The sequence below is a fragment of the Ambystoma mexicanum genome, chromosome 5q (assembly GCF_040938575.1).
Source record: "Ambystoma mexicanum isolate Mex_15411 chromosome 5q, UKY_AmexF1_1, whole genome shotgun sequence".
Classification (NCBI taxonomy): domain Eukaryota; kingdom Metazoa; phylum Chordata; class Amphibia; order Caudata; family Ambystomatidae; genus Ambystoma; species Ambystoma mexicanum.
The window spans coordinates 1293631623-1293647507 of record NC_090933.1 but is presented as its reverse complement, the minus strand read 5'-3'; the positions used below and the strand labels follow the sequence as shown (position 1 = coordinate 1293647507).

The window sequence follows — 15885 nt, the reverse complement described above, 5'->3', positions numbered from 1 at the left end:
CGATTAAAGCGGCCAACGCCTTGGCTATCGTGGCCCGCTACGACAGGGATCTCTGGTACAAACTGGCTCCCCTACTGGACTTCTTGTCGGACGACAAGAGGGCAGAGGCCCTGGAGATCCTGCAGGAAGGTGAGATGGCTTCGGACCACGCCATTACCGTTGCGACGGACATCGCCGACACTGGGTTCCGCCAGTTGGGCAACAGCGTTTGCCTTAGGCGGCGTGGATGGCTCAAGGCTACGGACTTCCGTCAAGACGTTCAGACCAGAGTCCTGGACATGCCCTTCGATGGGAACAACCTGTTTGGGAAAACAGTGGACGATTCCCTTCAGGCCATTAAAGCGGACACCGAGACGGCCCGGGCCCTTGGAGTTCTGCAACAACGACGGACGCCCTTTCGGAGCAGCGGAGGCAAGGGTGCCTCCAAAAGTTCAGGCGGCGGTTTCTCCACCTACCGTCAAGCGGCCCGCTCGTCGGCTCAGGAGGCTTACAGAGGATGAGGCAAGTCTGGCGGACCCCGCCGTCGTCGCCAAGGAGGTCAAGGCGGCAAAGCCTCGTCGAAGCAGGATTGAACCGACCGTGGGGTCGGGCCCCCACCGAAGCACCCCGGTGGGAGGCCGGCTGGCGAGATTCGTCAGCGTGTGGGAATCCATCTCCACCGACCGTTGGGTGCTGGACGCCTTGGCCCGGGGCCACGCGCTCGAATTTCAAAGAAGGTGTCCGCGCGTCCCCCCCCGTGGCCAGGAAAGAACTTCACGTCCCTCAACTTCTCCTGGAGGTAAAGGCGATGCTGAGGAAGGGCGCCATCGAACTCGTCCCAAAGAAACTTCGGGGCTCCGGAGTTTACTCGAGATACTTCCTCGTGAAGAAGAAGACGGGGGGATGGCGCCCCATCCTGGACCTGCGACGTCTGAACAAGTTCATCAAGGCGCAAAAGTTCCGGATGGTCACCCTCCAGCACGTCCTGGGTCAGCTGGAGGAAGGAGACTTCCTGTCGTCGTTGGATTTGGAGGATGCCTACTTCCATATTCCCATCCTAAAGGGGCACCGAAAATTCCTCAGGTTTGTGGTCCAAGGGCGTCACTACCAGTTCAAAGCCCTCCCCTTCGGACTACGGTCGGCCCCCAGGGTATTCACCAAGTGCCTTGCACCGGTGGCGGCGCAGCTGCGCCGCGAGGGGATCCACGTCTACCCCTACCTGGACGACTGGCTCATCCGAGCCAAGACGAGGGAGCTCGCCCTGGATCACACGGCAAGGACCGTCCGACTTCTCACGGACCTGGGATTCTCCGTGAACTACGCCAAGTCTCACCTGGTACCCGCGCAAAACGCACTGTTTCTGGGAGCGAAGCTCGACACAGTGTCCCTTCTGGCCTCCCCGTCGGAGGAAAGGACCAGGTCCATCCTGGGCAAGGTACAGCGGATGTTGGTTTCCGACGCGGCCAAGGTGAGGTCCATCAAGTCCCTCCTCGGAATGATGTCTTCCTGCATCTACCTCATTCCCATGTGCAGGCTCCGGATGCGCCCGTTGCAGGAGTTCCTGGACGCGCGCTGGATCCAAACGACGGGCAGCTTCGAGGAGAGGATCACACTCGACGAGAGTTTCCGCCGAGCGGTCCGGTGGTGGGGCAACCGCACGCATCTGACGGCGGGCATGGACTTCCAGACCCCAGACCACCAGGAGACAGTGACCACCGATGCCTCCCTGGAAGGGTGGGGAGCGCACACCGAAAATCTGCACGAGAGAGGCCTTTGGCTCCCGACGGAGAAGTCCCTCCATATCAACGTCCTGGAGCTCCGTGCAGTGTTCTGGGCCCTCAGGTCCTTCCTTCTGTCCCTCAAGGGCAAGGTGGTGAGGATCTTCACCGACAACACCACCACCATGTTTTACATCAGGAAACAGGGCGGAACCAGGTCCCCAGCGCTGTCCAAGGAGGCGCAGGACCTGTGGCATTGGGCCGTCGCCCAAAGGATGTTTCTGGTGCCGTTTCATCTGGCAGGGATACAAAACAACATCGCCGACTCACTCAGCAGGGAGCTGCGCTCGTGCCACGAGTGGGAACTACGGCAGGATCTAGTGGATCGCCTCTTCCGACGGTGGGGCACACCCCAGATTGACCTGTTCGCGACGGCGACGAACTCCAAGTGCCGAAGGTTCGCCAGCAGGTTTCCCCAGGCGAGGAGCATGGGCGATGCCTTCTCGTTCCCCTGGGAGGGCCTGTTCCTCTACGCGTTCCCTCCTTTGCCACTGCTAATCCGGCTCGTCAACCAGCTCAAGAGGTCGCGGTGCAGGATGATCCTCGTCGCACCTGCGTGGCCGAGGCAGATATGGTTCCCGGACCTTCTGGACTTGTCAGCGTCCCCGCCAATCAAGCTGCCGGTGGACGCGGATCTTCTCTCCAGGAAAGGAGGCGCCATCCTCCACCACGACCCGAAATCGCTGAACTTGCAGGCCTGGCTCCTGCAGCGCTAGAGTTTGGAGGATACGACATACCTGCCGACTGCAGATAAGTTCTTGCAAAGGCCAGGGCGTCCTCGACTCTTAAATGCTACGGACACAAATGGAAGAGGTTCTCTGTCTGGTGCCACGCACAGAAGATTAACCCTCTACGGATTACGGCTCCCCAGGTACTTCCGTACCTGCTGACGCTGGCCAAAGCTGGACTGGCACACGCGTCCATCAAGATTCATCTTGCTGCGATCTCCCGATACACCAGAACCACGGGCCGGACGTCCTTGTGGTCTCATCGTCTGGTGAAAGAGTTCATGAAGGGACTGTTCAGATCGTTCCCGCCGGTGAAGGCTCCGGCCCCGGCGTGGGAGCTCAATGTGGTGCTGACCAAGCTCATGGGACCTCCGTTCGAGCCTCTGCACTCGGCCCCGTTGAAGTTTCTGTCGTGGAAAGCAGCGTTTCTTGTGGCCATCACCTCCGCACGACGGGTGGGAGAGATCCAGGCCCCGTACTTGACTTTTCACGACACGAGGGTAGTGCTCAGGACGCACCCCTCCTTCATGCCCAAGGTACCGTCGGACTTCCATCTCAACGAACCCTTGGTGTTGCCTGTGTTCTTCCCGTCGCCTTCGTCGCCGGCTGAGAGGACTTTGCACTCGCTGGATGTGGCTAGAGCGCTGAAGTTCTACGTGGACCGCACGAAGTGTTTTCGTAAGACGTCACAACTCTTTGTGAACTTTGGACCTGTCAATCAGGGGAAGGCTCTCTCGAAGGCTTCCATTTCCAGATGGCTCTCCGGCTGTATCATGTACTGTCATCGGTTGGCAAACCGACCGCTGCCTGGCCGTCCGAGAGCCCATTCCACCAGAGCGATCGCAGCTACCACGGCGTTCCTTTCTGGTGTGCCCCTGCTGGACATATGCAGGGCTGCTACGTGGAGGTCGACGCACACCTTCACGAAATTCTACTGCGTCGATCGGGATTCCAGGGAGGAGTCCAGGGTCGGCCAAGCAGTGCTGCGCAACCTGTTCGCCTGAGGTGAGCCTGGTGAGGAGGTAAGATGCTTAATGTTGAGTTGGATGTACTGCTGAATGTTGAGCCTTTGCCACCTCCCGTGGTTGTGCATGTGTGTACTGCTATGTATTCTTTATTCATGAGCATGTGAATCCATGCCAGACCCCATGCTGGAGAAGGAACAAGTTACTTACCTGTAACTGTTGTTCTCCAGCATGGGTCTGGCATGGATTCACATGCGAACCCTCCCGCCTACCCCTCTGCGGCTCTTCACTTGGTCATACTGCCACTTCACGTGCTTCCAAATCTGAAGATGGCTGCCAGAGGCGGTGCTTAGGTAGAGGGCAGTCATTGGCTGTGGTCAGTATGACGCAGAGACCAGTGATTGGATATTACTACGAAAGACAGATCAGAAACGAAACTGATACTGGTTTTTTCTTTACCGAGGATTCCCAGCCTGACGACGGGGAATATTCATGAGCATGTGAATCCATGCCAGACCCATGCTGGAGAACAACAGTTACAGGTAAGTAACTTGTTCCTTAGACCGCACTCTGGATAGATCAATAAGGCACCCAGGCCCCAAACTCGGGCGGCCCACCAACTTCTCTCCACTATGCAGACATATGATCTCTGAGATTCATGGCAGACTATTTACCCCACAACCAGGGAATTCTCTTTCTGCTCTTTAGCTCATGACATGTCATCCTGTATTGATCTCTTCTTGATCTCTAGCTCAATTATGGGGAGGGTGGTTAAGGTTGAGATCAGACCCTGCACTTTGTCCGACCATTCCCCTGTGCTCTTGGCCCTGCGAACAGAAACTGCCCCGAAGGATGCACTCCGAGATTTAAATCCAAAGCCTTGTGGGATGTTTTGTTGCAGGCTAACATCAAAGACGATATAGACACCATCTTTGCTTGCAACACATCTGAGACCACGTCACAGGACACTAGATGGCAGGCCTTCAAGGTATTCGTTCAGGGAATGTCAATATCAAGAGAGGCCGGGGTACTCGGGGAAATCAAGAGAGGCCGGTGTATTTAGGAATATCAGGAGAGATCTTGCCCAGTCCGAAGGTATACTTAAAAACTTACAACAGACCCACTCCTTGAACCCTGATCCTACAGTATTAGCCCAGATACATGCTGAGCTAGAGAGATTTGAGGCGCTTGCCACTAGAGAAACCCGATACTTTGCTTTTGCAGCTGCAGCTAGGAAATATGGCGAGGGAGATAGGCGGACTCTATCACGAGTGTTCCGTTCAGAGCAGGGTAGCGAGCATGTTGACTGCATACTTGACAGAAGGGGTGACAACACATGGTCAGACTTGGAGGTAGTGGAAGTGTTCAGGGAGTTCTGTCCTAACCTATATAAAGCCCCTCCCTCCAAGGGCGCGAAGCTGACATACGTGCATTACACCAAAAAATTCCAGTTGGAAAGAGACACTCGCCACTTTTCTGTTCGCCCTGGCCATACCATAGAGCCTATGGCAGAGTATATCAGGGAACACCATGGACACTGCAGCATCCATCTGGTTGAATCCCCTGAAAACATCTCTTTATATGCCGATGACGTTACACTTTTTGTTAAGGACCCTCCAACCAATCTGTCTCGGATTATACAAGATATTGTGCTTATTGGAGAATTGTCGGGATTCACGATAAATGCCTCAAAATCTGAGATTTCCCCCCAACAATAACCCGCCCAACTGCCAGGGTCAGGTCAGCTCTCCCCCCGTTGGGCTCCCGATAGCATCAAATACCTGGGGGGGTAACAATCTCAAGATCATATGACACACTGCAGAAAGACAACTACGACACACTGAGATCATCCTCCGAAACCAGAATGAACAAATGGAAGGCACTCCCGCTTTCCACTGCTGCCAAATTGTCACTTACCAAAATGATACTTCTCCCAAAAATGCTATATATTTTTGCCAATGTTCCGAGCTGACAGGCAAGGGCTTCTTCTCCCAACTACACGGAGAGCTAGCCCAATTTCTCCGGCATGCTGTAGCGGTCCGCACAAAGTGGGTGGGCATGACACTCTCATATGAGAAAGGGGGCATAACAGCGCCATATTTAGAGCTGTATTGGATTGCAGCCAAAGCCCAATATGCAACCTACTGGTATCCCAGGTCCAACTCCACCCCATCTCCCCCAATACACCAAACTCGAGGCCCTAGCGGCCAGAGACTCAGACCTTAGAACTCTGATACTAAACCCACTCTACAAAGACAGCTGCCCATTCGACCCGGTAATGGCCACAGTACGGGCATGGAGTATGGTATTCTCCTTTTATAGAGGTTACAAAACCTTACTATAGATGGCTTCAGCTATGGATGTTCCCTGAACTCAAACCGACATGGGACAAATCAATACAGTTAAAATTGTAACAATTGGGATATAGGTTCCTCGCAGATCTCTTCTCGGAGGGCAAATTCATCACGCCTGACACTTGGCGACCTGGGCACAGCGATAAGAGTGGGGAACGGTTGCAGTTCTACAGGTTTCGGGCTGCCATATGTACAAGATGGGCATTCTATCCAAACAAACCTTTGGAGACCCCAAGCGTAGTTTACATCACCAATTCCATAAATCTTAGACACATTATGTCAACACTGCTGAACAAGATGGTCCAGAGCTCATACAGTCCCCCCCCCCAGTGTCCAACGCAAGAATTGCCTGGTCGAGAGAACTCAGGGTAGAACTTACAGACAGACAATGGACTCAAATGTGCACACACACCAGAAAAGTGTTGATTAACTTCAGATTTTACTTTATTCAATTCAAAATGTTAAACAGACTCTATTATACTCCAGCTAGACTTACCAAAATGGCTAACTCTCAAACCCATCTGTGCCCCAAATGTATTTTAGAAGAAGCTGACCACCTACACATGTTCTGGAATTGCCCCACATTGGGGGGGCTTTTGGTCTCAGATCATGGTCACTCTATCGAAGGATACGAACATTATCATGGTACATGGGCCCACTCTTTGGCATGTGGCAAACGATTCGCAGCACATTTGTACAGCAGACCCTTGTACATTTGCGACTACTGCTTGTATGATTGCCAAAAGGTCCATCCTACTGCACTGGAAAGACAAACTCCCCCTAATGTTGAAAGAATGGTTGGATGCATTGACCTGGTCTCAGGAATGTTAAAGCGACTCATGTGACTCACGGGCCAACTTCCGAACTTACCTCAATGATAAGAAAGCTAATTGAACAATGGTAAATGCGGTCTCTATGTACATATTCCACATCCCAGCCCACTTGAGAACTGTATGTAAATTCACTGAGATCCTTTCTGTTGTTTTCCTTCGCTTACATCTACTTGTTCCTGTATGATACAAAATTTACCAGTGAATTAATATGGGACACGTCCCACACTGTATTCTGCTCTGTGCTGTAAGAAATAACTAAAGGTTTAAAAAAAAAAAAAAAAAAAAAAGATTGGTGAAGTAGATGTCACAGATGAAATTGTGTTGAAAGCCATAGTGAACCCGGCAGAGGGAGGGTAACAATTGAGAAGCGTCTGAGCCCGGAAGAGGGGTATTTAGGGGTGTAGAATTATCACCCAAACACCAGTAGAGAAGAACTTTGGACTTTTTGTTGACCTTTTGTTTAATCTTTAGGAGCCCATCACACACTCGGAAATGAGAAGCTTGAATACCGAAGGGCCTAATATTGCTAGAAACCTTCTAAGGATCTGCGCCTGGATGATGGGGGTCCAGGGGTGAAAAGACATCACCCAATGTGCAAGCAGAAAGGAACTTTTGTTTATTGTTTTGGAACGCATCAGATCCTCGGAGGCAAGAGACTTTTTGTAGAAAAGAGACTTAACCACTGAAGGCTCTGATAGTAAAGAGTGGAACTGTTAGCACGTGCTGGGAAAGCTCGACTGTGCTGTGCTCTGGAGTACTACCTTGTCCCATGCTCAAAACGTGGGGAAGGGAGACCCCAACTACTGCATCCTGACTTATATGTGAACACTTCTTTCTTTCCTGCTAACCTTACTTACACTCATTGTTTGTATTTAGCGTAAGGATTGGCAATAGATTTTTTTAGTATAGGCTCTTTTGTTTGACAAGACGCCACTAGGACTGCCTCATTATTATTTGATGGTCGTAGCTTGCTCCCATCTTAGATTTAGGTTTAGATCAGGTGTTTTCCCAACCCGCATATACAGTTTAATAAACAACCTTGACCTGTGATCACTTGTGTCTGTCTTTATTGTTGCCACCATGAGTTCCTTACAGGTCCCATTGAGAAGGATCTATGTCTTACTGGAATTAAAGCAGAGATTGTTGGAGGTGCACCAATCCTGAATCGCAGATAGACAGTCAGGAATGAGCGAGAGAGGAGAGGAGGCTGATGGTAGCCTGAAGGAAAGCTGAGTGTCACCCGAATAAAACACTGAAAGTTAGAGGAGAAGGTAGAGATCAGGTGGGCCAAAGGGGCCAAGTAGAGGTTGAAATACCAGGGTGAGAGGATGGAGCCCTGGGGAACACCACAGGTAGATATAGAGGTGGCAGAGAGAAAGGCACCAAGTTGGGCTTGGGAGGGCATTCCAAGAGGAAGGAGCCACTCCAGGGCCTGATCCATGATGCCCAGGTTCTCACAGAGTCCATTGATCAGGATGGCGTGGTTGACTGAGTCGAAAGTTGAGGAAAGATCAAAGAGGATGAGGACAGAAGGAATGCTGGAATCAAGGTTAGAGAGCAGATGTTCACAGGTGTTCAAGGTGAGCAGTTTCCGTGCGTCTTGCAGTTCTGAAGCCAGACCGATGGTCATGGAGACAACCACCAGATTCAGTGTGCCGAGAGTAAGCTGGAAGATAGCCAGCTTTTCCAAGAGTTTGCCCAGGAAAGAGGTGATGGAGATTGGGTGATAGTTTGCCGGGCAGGTAGGATCGGCAGACAGCTTCTTGAGGTGGTGGTTCACAAGGGAGTGCTTAAGGAGAAAGGTCCAGTGTGAAAGTGATTACATAAATCGGCCATGACTGGAGCAAGGGTGTCAATATGGTCCTTGATAGTTCTGGAGTAGCAGGGGAGCGCCTGTTTGGACGACACTTTCATAGATCGGACTTTAAATATCAAACAGTTTAATCCGTTAAATATGAGAAAAGCTACACTGCACAGTGCTAAAATACGCCTGCCTAATTATCCAGATTACGGCACTGCGTGAGCAAACTCAAAAAACATCACAATCCGCAGTTACAAACTTCTTTGACTCTTCAAAATCATGAATGTCGAGTCATGTGAATAAGAGCATTGCAGACAACATGCTGGATAAATCTCCATTGCAAACAATAACAACTCACTTTTGAAAATGGTGGTTGGCTTTAAGAGTATCATTAGGTGGTGAAAAAGAGTTACCGCAATACAAAATGGATGCAAATGTAATAGATATAACCCTATCCTACTCTCTGGACCTTACTGCTCTGGCATCATTCTCCGATACTTTTGACTCATCAGCAATAACGGATGATAGGGCTGATAGAAGTTCAAACGGTCCGGATTCAGAGAATAAAACTAATGGAAACACGATCCAAAGAGTATATAATGTATTATTATCTAAAGTAGACGCTTTATCCTTACTCATAGCCACTGTAGCTAATGACCAGGTTGAAATTAAGGAGTCCTTAGCCAAGCGAGTTTAACAGCAGCAAGAGCCTCCCCCTTTAAACTCCACTAAAGGAATGGCACAAAACAATGGCATTAAGCCCACACTTGTTGCCACTATTTCGGCGAGGGACAGGGTTGCATTAGCCCCCTTCCCTTTCATTCATTCGTCTGAAAATGAAGACCGTATTAACAACTGGGACTATGAAGAGGTCTTCTTTTCAACTGAGGTAGAGCCCATAAGCAATATAAATAAGCAACTTGTGGAGAAAAAGTCTGCTAAAACAATAACATTTGGACAAAATGTAAGAAATCAAAGATACTACCTAAATAAATGTAACAGCTGGTGGGTTTTCAGAAGTCAAAAACCGATTGCCATGCAAAACGTTTGGGGGGTGCTGTTGCGCACGACCAAGATGGCCGCGTAGAGCCAGACCTCTGTGCTGGGATTATCCTCTTTGCTAAATAAACCTGTTTGTGCTCCGAGACTGGCAATCAGACTTTGCTACTGGGGCCGAGAGACCACCGTACAGCTGCTGGCCGAGCTTCATCCGAGAGTGAGCTGACGCCGAAAAGATATTGCGCAGGTTCGGATTGGCCCTCGGCCTTTCGGCCCGTGGCCGGGCTGAAATCGTCCCTAGGGTGTGGGGGCCTGTTTCTTCACATTTCTTTTGTTTTTTTTCAAAAGGCCTTTCATCCTTCTTAGGTCGATAAATGCGTACTAACATAGGTTGGGTGATATTGTATGCATATTTGTTCCATAAAAAAGAGCTTAAGCGTAAGTGCTGCACAATAACCTATTATCATTTGGCATTGGACGTCTGCTTGGATACACAATAATTTAGTGTACTTCGGAACAATGCTATTTGTTGACACTTCCTGTTTTGTCAAGGGGTGAAAGGTTGTGTTTCATCGCTTCCCGGGATGTCACTTTGGGGTGGGGTCAAATGACATCACTTCTGGTCAAGGGTTGTGAGACAAGGGGTGGGCCAATTTTTTGAGGGGAGGGCTGAGCCACTTTTTTTGGGGTGACCGGGCCTATTTCTTGTCCCAGTCAGACCCTGATATTGCGGCCTGCCCTTCTACCGCGAGAGACTCCTGAGAGGACCCATGGGACAGTTCCAGGCGGGGCATCCTCTCTGCCACCTGAGACCGCAGCGCTGACGACCTGCTGGGGGGAGGGGCGCCGCCGCTTAGCACTTGGACGGACTGCCTGCTCGTCGCTGGCAGTGCCGCTTGACTCGGCCCGCTGTCAGGTCCCGTTGGCGGCTTCCCCACCACCTGTGCTGCCGCCCACTCCCGCATGCGGCTGCTGGCCTCGCTTTGGGTGGCCCCTCCGGCCCTCCTACCCCCTCCCTGGTCATCGCGGCGAGCCGGGGAGATTACATCACCAGACTTCCTGCGACAGAGATCCTCACGCAGGCCCACTGCGCAGAGTGGTCGAGGCCCCGACTACACAGCAATCCACCAACACTGGCGGGGAGACATACTGCCGCGGTGCCCCGCCAATGAGGCTCTGGAGGGGAGCACAACCTGTGGGTGCCACCGGGTACACTGGACTGCAATCCGGTAAGAGGATGACACATAACGTGCCCCCAGCTGGTCTATGGAAGAGGTCCCGAACCTGCTTGTTCACACACCCTGCAGGATTAGCACACGCTCTACCACTGTGAGCCTTCTCCGATCGGTCCCCGTCCCAATACCCCAGACTGGGTGCATGCACATGAAATTATAGGACTGACTGCTGGGCCCCGTGAGTGTGGGACAGCCCAGTTAAACTGGCCGGCGGTTCCCCCCGTGGGGTCTACAGCTAACACGTGCTGTCGCTGGCACCTCAGGCCTTATATCGGGACAGGCCCGCATATTGTACCCATCTCACGGCTTACCCTGTGCTCGCTGGCAGACATTACGACGTGCACAGGGACCACAGCCAGCCTATCATTGAACAAGGAGTGACAGCCTTGTGAAGCCACGTTGACACAGGTCTGCTAACTTGATAAGCCCAGTACCTGATCACTATACTTACGTGGGAGGCCACAGACCACCCTAATATAACGTATATATCCCCTGGAGGTGACAAGCATTTCCCTGGGCTGCAGCGGTCTACCACGCTGGAGACTGTCATCATTCCTGCCCCTCATGTCCCCAGCCCTCCAAGATGTCAGGCTGGAGCCAGGCCACGATCACCTACATGGCCCTCAAGGGCCTCTCCATCCCTCCAAAGACCCACTTGGAGTCAGACTTGGCGCTTGTGGTACCAGACTCACTCACTCCCATAGGATAGCATTGGGGATTGGATTTGTAGTGCATTGATGGGGGACAAGATGGATGCCCCCACATATTTTGGTTCCCAGAACTACATGCGCGGTCTAGTCTTTTGGGTGTGGTTCAGCCCAGAGGCACCTGGGATACCCAGAGACTATTTAAGGCTGAGAAACATGCTTTGCGTTTTCTGCACCTGCAGCGTGACACTCACCGTGTTCGGATCGGTCTTCAGTAGGCCTGCATCTTTCTTCTGCGCTCAGCTCCTGCAAGAACAAGAACACCGTTAGGAACAGCCTTACCTTGCGGCGCTTCTGCCCTTCAGTCATCACTCCTTCTGTTCTGCGGGCATCTTCGGCGGTGTCATTCCCATCCCTGCACGCCGCTTCCTAAGGAAAGGGGAAAAGAACAGAAAAAAGGCATTAGTAAGCATTCTGCAAATCTTTGCTTATTTTTAAATACTGTACCAGCTTCAAACGCTTACCTGAATCCCAGCCACTCTGGAGGAACTCTGTCTCCGGAACTTCTCATCCATCTGCAAGAGGGAAAAGACACTCCAGGTTCGCGTGGAAACATCTAGTGACGCTGCATACCACGCTTACCCACCGCATTTGTTCTTCATAACCGGCATCCACGCTGAAAACGTTGCGGTACCTAAAAGACACTAAGAAAAAGAACTCGGTTCAATGAAAATACGAAAGGGGTGCATCGCGCATCGCGCTCTCACTCACCTTCAGTGCTACTCATCTCAGCAGCATGCCGCCATCCCTGGACGCCGGCCATCATCTAAGGAAGGAAAGGAACAAAGTTAGAGAACTGTTCAAAAGACTCATTGTACTTACCCGTCAGACTCTTGCCAGTGAAGTAAGTAGGCAGCAACGAGCCCACATCAATCAACACGCCCCTGCGCTAAAGGTAGGACGGAGAGCACACTATCCAAGAAAACAAGGTGAGCTGTGGATCAAAGGGAAGGGTTGGACCCCAGGGAATAAGGGGTTCAAGCACACAGAGACAATAGGGAGTTAAACTCTACCAATCCTGTGTTTCAGGCCCAGTCTCCAGTCTAATAGCCTCCAGGGAAGGGTTCAAGGTCGTAAGAGGTCATAACAGGCTGAGTGACTTCCCTGTGGATACCAGGTGAGCGTTACAGAGACTGAGGTGTCAGGGCTCCTCAAATCGCTCCGAACAGGCCTACCCTGCAGTATCCTTGACCCAGCAATTCCCAATTCACCCTCAGTACCCTGTGATACTTTGACCGAATTCACGACTGGCGAACACGCACTCGGGCAGCATGCCCAACAGAAATAACAACAAAAAGTAGAGCACAATCAACTTGTTTACAAAGGAGACGCAGAGGTTGGCGGAGCCGCGGTCAGGACCGGACATGGCGGCGGTATCGACCCCGACAACCAAGAATAAACTAAAATGTTTTGAATACATGCGGGAGGGGTTTACTGCCCTTCACTCTAAGTTAGACGACATGAGTGGGACCATTTGCTCGATTAAAGCACACATGGAGAGGACGGACAGCCGTGTGACGGAGATCGAGAACAGGGTGGGCACCGCTGAAGACGACATTGGCTCTCTCCGTGCGGAGGTGATCGCTAGGTCCAGGAGGTCAGTAGGAAGAATGATGACCTTGAATCACAATCTAGACGCAACAATATTCGCATTATCGGTGTCCCAGAGAATAACATTGATGGCCCCATGGAGGAATATGTAGAACAAACCCTTCTATTCCCTACTGGACACCCGCAAACTCCATAATTTGCCATTCAAAGAGCCCACTGAGCCCTCACGGCCAAACCTAAAGCAGGAGTCCCTCCCTGCCCAATTATTGCAAGGGTGTTGAACTACCGCGACAGGGATTCTCTGCTGCGCGCGGCGAGACTCGAAGGAGAGCTGCTCCTAGGATCCTCTAGAATCCACCTTTATCTGGATTTCTCTACTGCCATACAGCAGGAACGTAAAACCTTTCTGTCCGTCAAGAAGAAATTCTGCGACCTCGAAGGAAATACTCTATGCTGTATCCTGCCAAGCTGAGGGTCGAGCATGCAAACAGGATCTTCTTCTTCACTATTCCTGAGGAGGCAACTAAGTTCATAGAACAACACTTCCCTGGCTGACCCTGGTATAGTTAAAGCTCCTAGGAAGACTCCTACCTGAGCACCCCCAACACCTGTTCACCTTTTTTTTTTCACTTTATTTTTATTGATTTTTTCAGCATAGAAAAGACAGTAACATCAAATAGCATATAACAAAACATCAAAAGAATCCAACCCCCAACTAAACCCTCCCACTATCCCCCCTCCTGACCCCTCGCATCCCCTCACCCCCTTAACCCCAAATAAACTAGGCCTCTGAGAGTCCATGGTGCAAGTGGCTGAGCGTAGGGACAAGAAACATACGCAGCAACATATTTGGGCCCTGGAGATGGCGGAGTCCCCACAACCACCCAAACCTTCTTGCGCTGGTAAAGGCTTAGCAGTCCCACCCCGGTGACTAGATACAATAAAACCAGAAAACAAATCATAGTTTCAAGGCTTCACAGTCCACATTGAGAATTACCACAGTCCATTCCTGCAGAAAGGATTTCATACTCAAAGATAGCAATCAACTTGGCAAGCCATTCTGTTTTGGAGGGCGCAAGTGAACTCTTCCACTTCTGAGCCAGAGCCAATTTCCCCGCCCTTAGCATGGCCCCCATTACCCTCGAAAAGGAACCCACCTCTTTATCAGGTAGGGGAGTACCCAGAAGAACCTCAAGCGGATGCAGGGATGGACATACTCCCAGGATGCCCTTAATCCAATTGAGCACTATTGTCCAGTAGACCCGTATAACTGGGCACTCCCACCACATATGAAACCATGTACCTTTATTGGAACACAGTGTGGGACACCACAGGTACACTTCTACAAACATCTTAGAAAGGGCAACCGGAACACGATGCCAGGAGTGCAAAACCTTAAAGTTATGCTCCATTGCTGCCATATACAGCCCCCCAGAAAACACCGACCTAAACACTAATCGCCAAGTTCGGTCGTCTACAGACATTCCCAACCGTTCCTCCCAAATGCGCTTAAACGACTGCCTACCCACCAGGCTAGAGGAAATGAGCACTTCATAAATCTTGGAGAGGTAACCCTTCCTGGACTTGGCCTCCACAAAAAGCTTCTCAAGGGGAGTCAGTGGACGTGAAAGGTCTGCCACCCACCGTGCCTGGGTAAGAATTCCCTTCAGTCTCAAATACTCAAAGACCGGGGTTGGCTTCCCTGCAAATCCCTCCGCCACCCGCGTATATTCCAAGAATGACCCTCCATCGAACAGTTGAGCGGCCCTTTCCAACCCCTGATCAGACCAGGCCTGCGATTCGCGGAACCCTTTTGCGCCCAAATTAATTGGGGGACCCCACAAAGAAGACAGGGGGGAAGGCCAAGAGGAAAGCAGCTTATTATCTCTAGATGGTTTCCAAACTGACCACAAGACAGCAAGAACCGCGTGTGTTCTAATGGGCTCTGGGATAGAGTTTGGAGGATCCCACAAGAAGTCCCTGACCTTTCTTGGATGAACCTGAACATCCTCCACGTACGTCCAATAAGTCCGCAGGTCGTCCCTCAAATGCTCCAGCATAACTCGTAGCTGAGCTGCCTTAAAATACTCTCTAAAGTCCGGGAAACTGAAGCCCCCAAAGAGTAAAGACCCTCGTAATATCGCCCAAATTCCGCTGCTATCATATCGTCTTGCAGAACTCCCTTCCCCTCCTGATCCACAATACGATTCACCCTCCTGTTTCGAAGCTCCCTTAAGCGCCACGCCAGGATCTTATCCGCCTTTCCCCCCCCCCTCTCCATATACCGCTGTTTGAAAAATTCCATCTTCCATTCGGTTTGTCCTACGAGCAGGGCAGATAATTCAGCTTTAAGCTTCTGAAGTTCTTCCCATTTTCCTGGGGCCATCTGGGACTTCAGCTTTCCTCCCGGCTGAATGGCAGCTATTTGCTCCCTCAATTTAAACTCCTCCCTGCCCCGCTCCTTCTTTCTCCGTGCACCCATCTCTATGAGTATGCCCCTAACCATAGCTTTAAATGCATCCCACACATTTAGGACATCCACCTCCTATGTGTCATTAAGAAGGAAGTATTCATTAATTGAACCCAAAAGAGACTCCTCAAACCCCTTATCCAAAAGCAACAAATCGTTACATATCCACCGGGCCCCAGTCGGATTCTGCAGGGGAACCCCTAACAAGACCCAAACGAGGTCATGGTCAGACCATGGAACAACCTCCACACCAAAATTCGAGACACCATCCTGAAGCGTTGAATCCACTAGGACGAGATCTATCCGAAAAAACGCCCCATGCACCGCAGAGTAGAAAGTGAAGAGAGGATCGCGGTTCCCTTCAACGGAATGCACGTCCACCAAGCCCAATCCCTCATTAGTTCGTCGAAATGAATCCTCCATTTTCCTCTGAACCTGCTGGTCAGGGCAGGGGGAGAGTGACTTCCTGTCCTTGTCCGGCCATA

At 51.2% G+C, this 15885-nt stretch overlaps 1 protein-coding gene across 2 annotated transcripts in view; it reads left to right on the top strand.

Annotated features, from left to right (window-relative positions):
- Window positions 1–15885, top strand: part of MROH1 (maestro heat like repeat family member 1) — a 2813132-nt gene that overhangs the window by 2140446 nt on the left and 656801 nt on the right. The gene's annotated exons all lie outside the window — the stretch shown is intronic.